Source organism: Alosa alosa, chromosome 10 (assembly GCF_017589495.1).
Source record: "Alosa alosa isolate M-15738 ecotype Scorff River chromosome 10, AALO_Geno_1.1, whole genome shotgun sequence".
NCBI classification, from domain to species: domain Eukaryota; kingdom Metazoa; phylum Chordata; class Actinopteri; order Clupeiformes; family Clupeidae; genus Alosa; species Alosa alosa.
The window spans coordinates 18955969-18965147 of NC_063198.1; positions in this window are offsets into that span (position 1 = coordinate 18955969).

A 9179-nucleotide genomic window follows, 5' to 3' on the forward strand; every position below is an offset into this window, starting at 1 on the left:
GTAGATTCGTTGTCACTTGTCAGCTACATACACAGGCTTCACGTTTTTCTCTCTCTCCTACGTAGACGTTTGGAAAGCCACTGCCTTGTGTTTGAAAAAGAGATTATGAAGTCTTGGGAACAGAGGAGATTGCACTGGAAAAAAGGGATACTTCAGAAGTCACCTTGAACCTCCTGGGAATCTGGGGCCGGGGTTTGAAATCCCCATTCCACATTGATCCCGTTAGGAAATTAATCTCTAGGAAAACAGTGGCTGGAGGGGGCCCTTCCCTAAAGGGGGTTGACATACAGTATACAACTTGGTATCATATCTGCCCCCAAGGTCCAGAAAACAGAGACTTAGATGCACCCCCCTGCTTGCAGTAATGAGGATCCTGCAGCTAAATGCTGTCCTGTAGATTTCTTATTTATTAAAGCGCTAGAAAGCTAAGTCTGTTGTTTATGTAGATTTAAAAAGAAATGTAAGGCATATCTCTTAATGATACTTCAAAGGATAGATGTGTTGGTTGAACAGTCCTTTGCAGGGGAGAAAAACAAATGGTTTACAACAGTTCAGTTGTCCTTCTTGGGGATCTTTTATATGTGACATCTTTGCATAAACATCCTCTTACCTCTCTGAATGGTGTTTCTGTTAGGTTGTGCGAGAAACCAGCCAACAAGTACTCCATCTCCACCCCAAGTGTGTTGTCTTCTATTTGATTCCAAGCAGTGAAAATAAGCACTGGGCTGACCACATTGGCCTGACTTGGCCCCAGTGGTGCACACTGAAATCTACATACATGGTTCACTGGCAGCAGATACAGGAAAACATCGGGCAGACAATGTACATTTTCTGCTTACTTACAATCCTGAGGTCTCCTCCATATTTAAAGCGGATTAACAGAGTAGGGTAATTGTGGAGGCGCAACAAGGATATTGGCTAGATACAGTGAAGAATGTCGGTTTGGGAGAGTCTATAGCATGATCAATATAAACTAGCTCTGTCCGTGGACTTTTATTTTTCTGAAGCATTTCAGTAATTCCTTGGTGTTGAGTAGGGTAAAAAACAAGGAGGTCGTTAAGTGTCAGTTCAAGGCTATTATGCAGTCCTGAATGCGTAAACAGGTTATATTTCCATTCACACGAGAAGAGACTGTACTATTTATTAAGCTCTCAGAAAGGAATAAGGTCAATTGTTGCCTAAGAGAAGAGAAAATCAGATGCTAGGCACTTAGTATGATGAAAATAACTCATGATAAAACAAATAATATAATAAAAACTAGAAAATGTAATTTCGAGGAAATTACCAGTGCATGAAAATATAAACATACTGTATAGAATAAAATGGTCAATTGTTGCCTGAACAGTTAAATAGGGTGGTTAAATTATTTAATAGTGAATTATTGTAGTGAAGTTTATTTTGAAACAGTTGTGGGCAGAGAAAAATAGTAGTTTAATTGGGCCTGAGACAGAGGATATAGTTTAAAAGTTGAATGGTTTGAATGGATGTTGATAGACAGAAAGTTGAATGGATGTTGATGGATAGTTTAATGGGTTTGAATGGTAGAATGAATGGATAGAAAGTTTGATAGAATGTGCCTTATATCCTTGTAGAATGGAGAGACACAAAGTTGGCCTAGTTAAGCAAAAAGCAGTTGATACAGGTGCAATCAGTTTAACTGGCCCTTTGATGGGTCCTAGTTGAACAGCTGGAAGTTGATACAGGTGCAAATCAAGTTGATTAGTCCATTGTGATGGCATAGTGCTAATGTAAAGTCTATGGGGAAAAATAAGCTTGTTTTTTGTTAATATCTCAAAAAGTATAAAGTTTACAAAAGTGAAAAATACACTCCTCAAGTGCAAGACCTACGTTACAAAGTTTGAACGAAGTTTCTACGTTAAACGGTTGAAGCTGAATTAGACGCAGAAATTTGGTGGGAAGAAGAAGAAGAAGAAGAAGAAGACTTCGGAACATTTTCATGCACTGTAATAATTTATATGACATGATAGACCCTGTTTAGAAGCTGGGGGCACCGCAGAAGTATACTTTAGGAGCATTCTTTGGTCCTTGATGAAATGTGAATGGAAAAAGAGGATGGAATTTATATCAATATCTTATTTTTAGTGTGCTATTATTGTTATCATCGCACAGTGGCAAATTATTCATGATACATGTCTACAAATTTCAGTCTATATTGAACTACACCCATAGACTAGTGAGAAGACTGCAGATGACTCAGCTCTGTGCTTGGTGTGAAACTGGCCGAGATCCATCCATTGTTTGGTGTTAGCTGATGAATTAACTGTCATCTAGTATCTGCACGTAAAATAAGTTGTCATCATAAATTCACCTGGGCCTGAATCTGTCTCTCTAGTCTGCGTCTAATTGAAATCAGGCCGGCCCCGATCCAGCACAGGTGCATGGGGTTAGTGATGAAGCCATAAGGTAGTCAGGAGGAAGGTATGCAGATGGTGGCTGTTTATCTTCTGTCAGACAAGGATCCCATCTGTGATGAATGACTCTTGTTGTAACCAGAAAATCTGTGTCAACTTTTTTTGTTGAGGGGTTAAATTGTGATGCTAATATTTTGTAATGCTGTGGAGATAGTTCAAAATGAATCATTATTATTAAAGATTATAGTTTTATTTTATAGTTATAGTTTATTTTATAATTTTAACACAATCTGTTTTGAATTCCAGGAGTTCCAGAAAAGGGAAGTCATGCCTTCCATAAATCCATCTTAAATTTCTATTCAGGTTTATATTCACAGAGGCTTCTGACAACACATCCTTCATGACCATTCATGACCACATCCTTACAGTCAGACTCCAACAGTTTACTACACTCCTAAAACTCTTTTGTTCCTTTTGTTCCATCATAAGGTTTTTTTCCCTTCATGACAAAATCCCCTCATAGCCTTAAAATGGCTTATGAATCCTTATTTATGCTATACTGAGTCTTGAGAAAGAGGTTGTATGTGTAAGCAAGTGAAGCTGTTGATACAGTATAGCCAAAACCTTTAAGCAAGAAATGTTCTGGCTTTTGCATCAGCGGGCGATTCAGGAGCCATGGTCAATTCACAGAAGTCACTCACCACTGATGGGACTGTTCCATTCATCAAGCTGAATGTACTGTGCTGTGGTCGTTGATTTAAATGTAATGACAAAGAATCGACTGGTGAATGACTTAGTGGACAAAATAAATAAGTAACCTGGCATACATGTTCACAGTCTATTCACTGATATTCTATAGCCCCTAACTCATTTTTCAGTTTCTTTGAAGATCACTTCTCAATCTTCAGCACCCTTAGGCCGCCAAATAAAAGCAAAATCAAAATGTTGTAAGTGATGCATGGTGCTGGTAAAGGAAATGGATATATGATGACAATGTAATGTGTAGAATACTGGACACTTTAAAATGTTCCATGTAATGCCAAACACACCGTACACACACACACACGCACACAAACACAAACATAACAGTACAACAAAGCCCAGAGAAAAGGATATTGTTTCACAGCGATTGCACTCAATTTAATTTTCAATCAATGGTCATCACCTTTGGCTACATCTTCACCTAGGGACATAAAACAGAAAGGGAAAGAACGAAATCGAATCCCTTTGAAGCCGAGCCACAGCAATTGATCCCATGCCACAGAAGTGATAAAAGCTTATGGGACACGGACAACAACTTGCCAGAGTACATCGTAACTGTCAGTCCTGGCATAGCTGTGCGTGGGAGGCAATTGGTGAAATTGTATGACCAGGGTCCTGGACAGTCAATGGTCCAGCAAATTGTGTCCCTAGTACATAACATCCATACAGCATAAAGGAAGAGTCCCTTTAATGAACATGGCTTGGGGTCTTTCCTCTGTCTGTGTAAGTTTTTGCAATGCATGACCAAGACATATTCCTTGAATGTGAAAGCCTGTCTGGCAGAAATGCATTTCTGGTTCTAATTCATTTACCATGAGATTATGATAATTCATCAGAACCATTTAGATTCTGATTCCTGAAGTGGCACTGTGCCTCCGTTGCACAGATGTGTATTTCCAGCATTAGGAAGTTTATTTGATCTATGGAGAACAGTAACAAGTATGAAGTGGTAATTCAATTTCAGCAATTAATTTAATTCATTTTTTGGTGTAAGATCAGCCGGACCCCTCCACTCTCGGCCATTTGAACGGTAACGAGGTGACTGTTGGCATAGCCGGCCACAGGAAATTGTTTTCAGTTCAGTTTTCCTTTCTTGCCGTTAATTTCCTGAGCCCGAGTGGTTGGAGAGGGGACTGTGGGGGTGTGCTTTTGCAAGCCTCCCACTCCTGCTGTTTAAAGGACTGCTGTTTTATTATCTCACCGTCCCGGTGGCCCGGATCACATGAACATCAATCCAATGAGAGGGAGCGGGGGAGAGAGAGAGAGAGGAAAAGGGAAAGAGAGAGCGGAGTGAATACAACTCCTAGACTCCTAATCTCATGACTCTTAACCCTTAAAGGTGTAGGTTTTTGAACATTCTAAGTTCCGCAACAATTGAAGGTTCTAAAATTCTATGTTGAATTCAATGAACCCAGATATTCTTTAGAATGTTCATTTCTCAACATTCCCGTCACACCGGTGTGACGGTACTCCTTTAAGGGTTAAAGGCAAAGATGTACATGGTGGGATTAGAGATGTTGGCCTGCATTTGATTGCAATGGCTAGCTCGTGGTCTGGGCTATGACCACACGTCTGCGCTGCATTAGGCTGAGACTCCCCCGTGAAGCCCACATTCCCACAGTACAATGCTCATCCATACCTGCCAACATGTAGGTTCCAACATATGGTACTTTGTTTTCGGTGTGGGGAGTGTCCTGCCCTGGCATTTTTGACAGGTTAAGTAACAGTTAAGTTAGCTGACTAATTCATTCAACATCCGAGTGGCATGCGTGCGTGCCTGTGCAAAGAACAGCTACACAAGCATACCGTGAAATAGGGTTGTGGGTTGCCAGGTTGTAATGATGGGTTACAATTATGTTTATGGTTCTTGGCAGACACTTTTGTCCAATGTGACTTACAATGTGAGCTAGAACTAGGAATACAAAACATATAAAGTACAAATATGGTGTAAACAGAATAAGATAATATAGCATAAGACAATCTAAAAGCATTCAGTGATAATTTAGAACAAAACACAGACTTCATTAAAATCAAAAAGAGAATGCCCCCATAATCAAAAACAGATTTAAAAAAAAGTGGCCGCAACAAGTTATTTTCTCGCTTTTAAATTGAAACGAAACTATTGAGATCAATATGTTTTATACAGACTTACCACAATGCCACCTGTGGTTGTATAGAGAAACCTGTGGTAACTCTATACAAAACATATGATCTCAATGGTGCATTTTGCCCATGTTCAGGGTGGAAAATAAAAAAGAAAGATTTGCATAGGACAAGTCAAAAATCTTTTTAAAAAGAATGGATCATGGAGAATAAAGAAAAAAATATAAAACAATCTTTGTATATTCCCACAAGGTGTTTGGGTGCTCTGAAAATGAGAACCAAAATTATTTTTCAGACTTGTGAGGTCTGCTGTTCAGACCCTGAAGGGATTTATTTTTTGTTCATTGCTTTTTGTGAGAGTGTTTCTACTTATCTCAATAAGGAAAATAAATCAAGAGCCTATGTTGAGTAGGCTACAAATATGTCAAACAGAGCCCAGCCAAAAACCTCAATCAACTAGCATTAATTGATAGCTGATTGAAAATCATATGTTGTTGAAGGTTTGAAGTACCTCAGTGGGATGTTGTCCGAGTGACTGTAGAGTAGTGCTCATGGCGTAGATATGAAATGCGACCTTATATTCCGTCTAAAACAACTTTGTTTGTAAATGTCTGACTCCTGCAGCTGTGGTGAGCAACGCGAGCACGCGTAGGTGGAGAAACCAGAAGGCACACAACACCAACATTGCCCAAAAAATGTCCCTGTGTATCATCAGCTTTACTGTTAGCCTACATCAGGCTTATATTTTAATTAAGGAGGGAAAATGAAATATTTCATAGTTTACCTATGTGAGAGGCCTGACCATGGTGAGTGGCACAGAGCTTGTCTATTCTGGGTGTTTTGACGCAGGATAGCTAAATTGTGCACATGCTAACATACTAATTAACTTAGCAACTATGGTTTTGGGAAATGCACCCCTGGTCAGTAGACAAGCAAACGTTCGGAAGGCGTACCCTGCTATGCTCTGATGCTAATGCTAGAGTTAGCATTCCATTGACCCCCATTCATTTTGGCATCACTTTGACAGTGAATAACTTTACATCTGAAGCGTTTTAAGCCTTTATATAAAACATTTCACACAACATTGTGTAACTAGCGTCATAACCTTGTATCTCACTTCACGGCTCCGTAATAGACCTCTGAAGTCTGTACCATGCCGGTGTGTGTGGAGGTGTGCAAGTTCGAGGGCTGTGAGCGGCGGACGAATTACGACCTCGGTTACACAGCCCATAGAGGCCGAGCTTCAATAGGCAAATGCACTGTGACCAAACAATCTCCGACGTTGCGGGCAGGCCTCTCCTAAATAATTAGGAAGCACTTGAATAGAGAATTATGGACTGCCTTTGAATGAAGTCTGATTGGACTTTAAGTTTATAGAAGAAAGGGTAACACTTCACTTGATGGGTGAGTTCATAACACATTCATAGCAGCTGTCATAAACTGCACATAAAGCATTCATGACTGTTTCATGAGACATGACTCAACATTCATACCAAACCTTTTATGAATGTGGAAGACAGAACGATGACAACTTGTCAAAATAAAAGTCCAACAATCGCAAAGCAGCATTGCATTCAGCATAAAGTGCATGAAACTAAGAAATAATCACATTAATTAATTAAAGTACAATGATAATAGTGATGACACTTACATTAATGACCTCATGTTGGAATGGCGGGATGTTTGAAAAAAAGTAAAGTACCACCACTCAGACAATGGAAAAGGAAATTGTGGGAGTGGTGTGACGTTTGAAAACAATGGAAGTGCCGCCACTCCGACAATTAGACGTCAATGACGGAGTGGGGGTATGACGGAACGAATTGCGGTCCCCGGCAAGGGTTGCATTGTAAGTTAGCTTTGAAGTAGCAAAGATCAAAATGTGCTAAGATCACAGTATCTACTCGAAGGCAGAGTACAAAACTGTGTAGAGCAAAATGTCTGCATTTCCGATTTCTTTGTCCCCGCGAGAGTTTAACAGGTGTGATAATTCACAATCCCCATGTTATTTTTCCATAGAAAAAATCTCAAGATACTTTCTAGATCTCCTTATTTGGGCAAAGATGGTAGCTTTTTTGTAGGCGAACTTGAGAAACTGAGGGCAGCCCAAGAAGCTATTTAGGAAAGCATTAAGGGTAAACAAACAATTATGTAATGTTTTGTTGGGTTGGTACTACGTGGGAACAAATCAAATCACCTACCAAAAGCTGCACTTGAACTCGGATCAGATGTCAATTGCACATTATCAATTTTCTTAGGCGGCTACCAGACATCACATTATCACTCAACTGACACTGAGGATGTGCAGTACAATAAGGCTTCACCCGGAAAAGGAGTTCAAATTGACTTCACTTGTCTCTATTGAAGTCTATGGGGTGGCTCTGTCCATTTCTTTTACTGTCTATGGTAACTAACAGAGGAGTTATATGTGTCATTTTCAGCTGATTTAAAGACAAGACTTCATCATTTGTATCATCAATCAGTAATTGTCTCACTACACAGGCAGGTAGAGCTGATAATGTATTGTAATATTCCAATAATTGCAATTCTATGTTGTGGTGTTGATTGTGGCTATAGATTGTGCTTCAAAGACCACCTTGCAACTAGGATAATGTCAGATCAACATATATAATTCATGGACCTGTTTAAGATTATAACATCTAAAGGCCTTGGAAATGATGGGAGTTTCCAAGGCGATATAACAAAATGAAAGGGCAGTGTGAGTTTGCCTTGAAATACGGGAGAGACCTGGAAAAATGGGAGTGTTGGCCAGTATGTAGCAGGGCTAGACTCATCCTATAGATTGTTGATTGCTTCTGTAGGTCTACAGAAATAGCTATTGCGCAACCTATGCTTATAACTCAAAACCAAGATGTTTGACTGTAATACAACTAGACAGCGCTGGCCAATGGAGCTCAGAGGTCCTCAGCAGGATCTTTGAAACTGGCCCCACCAGCACATTTTTATGGCTACTTAAAGGGCCAAGTCTAAGAGCATAGTATAACAATCTGAGTGCTTCATTTTGAATGTGTTGTCTTCTGTCTCAGTTTTTTATTCATCAGGTAATAATAATAATAATAATAATAATAATAATGTGCTGCAACTGCTTTACATTTATTCAGTTTCATTACCAAAATGACATTAACCCAGTTAGAGATGAAGAGCTCTTTTCCAAAACGCTATATCCACCATTTTTATTTTTTGGGCTTTTTGACTTTTACAGTATTATGACAGGATAGTGAAGAGGGAGACAGGAAGCAAGTGGGAGAGAGAGATGAGGTGGGATCGGGAAATGACCCAGGTCCCCAGAGTCATTTGGACCCAAGTGTGGTAGGAGGGAGCACTGTAGCCAGTTGCCCTACAGCGCCCCACCCCTCCCCACCCCATAAATACACCATTTTAATGTATTTTCATAAATATGTATTTTTATTTTGTTTTCCAAGTCAGTGGAACTGTTATTGGGTTATTGTTATTTGATTTATCTTTACTCAATCAAAACACCACAACTGCACTTGATATTACCCAAAATACACAAAAATAGCATGACTTAATGTTTTCAAAAATGGATTTATAGCATTTTGGAAAAGAGCTCTTCATATGTTCTGGCTCATGCTGCTGTGAGTAAATGTAGATGGTCATAATTATATTGTGCACTAAACTGTCATTTTGCATTGCATTTGAGTGCCAATCTTATTATCTCTAAGGTGGGAAATGGACACTAACAATGAATCTTTGGGCATGAGGTTTAGCTTTGCGCTGCTCTAAGATCTGCCTGTCTCGTGAGAGATAAGATGTCTGTCAGAGAGTGTGTCCTCAGAATTAATAATGAACTAGACCCATTTGTCAGGACCCACAGAGACAGACAAGACGTCAAGCAGAGTGAGATTTATTTACAGGCATCAGAACATCACAGGCAAAATCCAGGGTTTTCACAAAAACATGGCC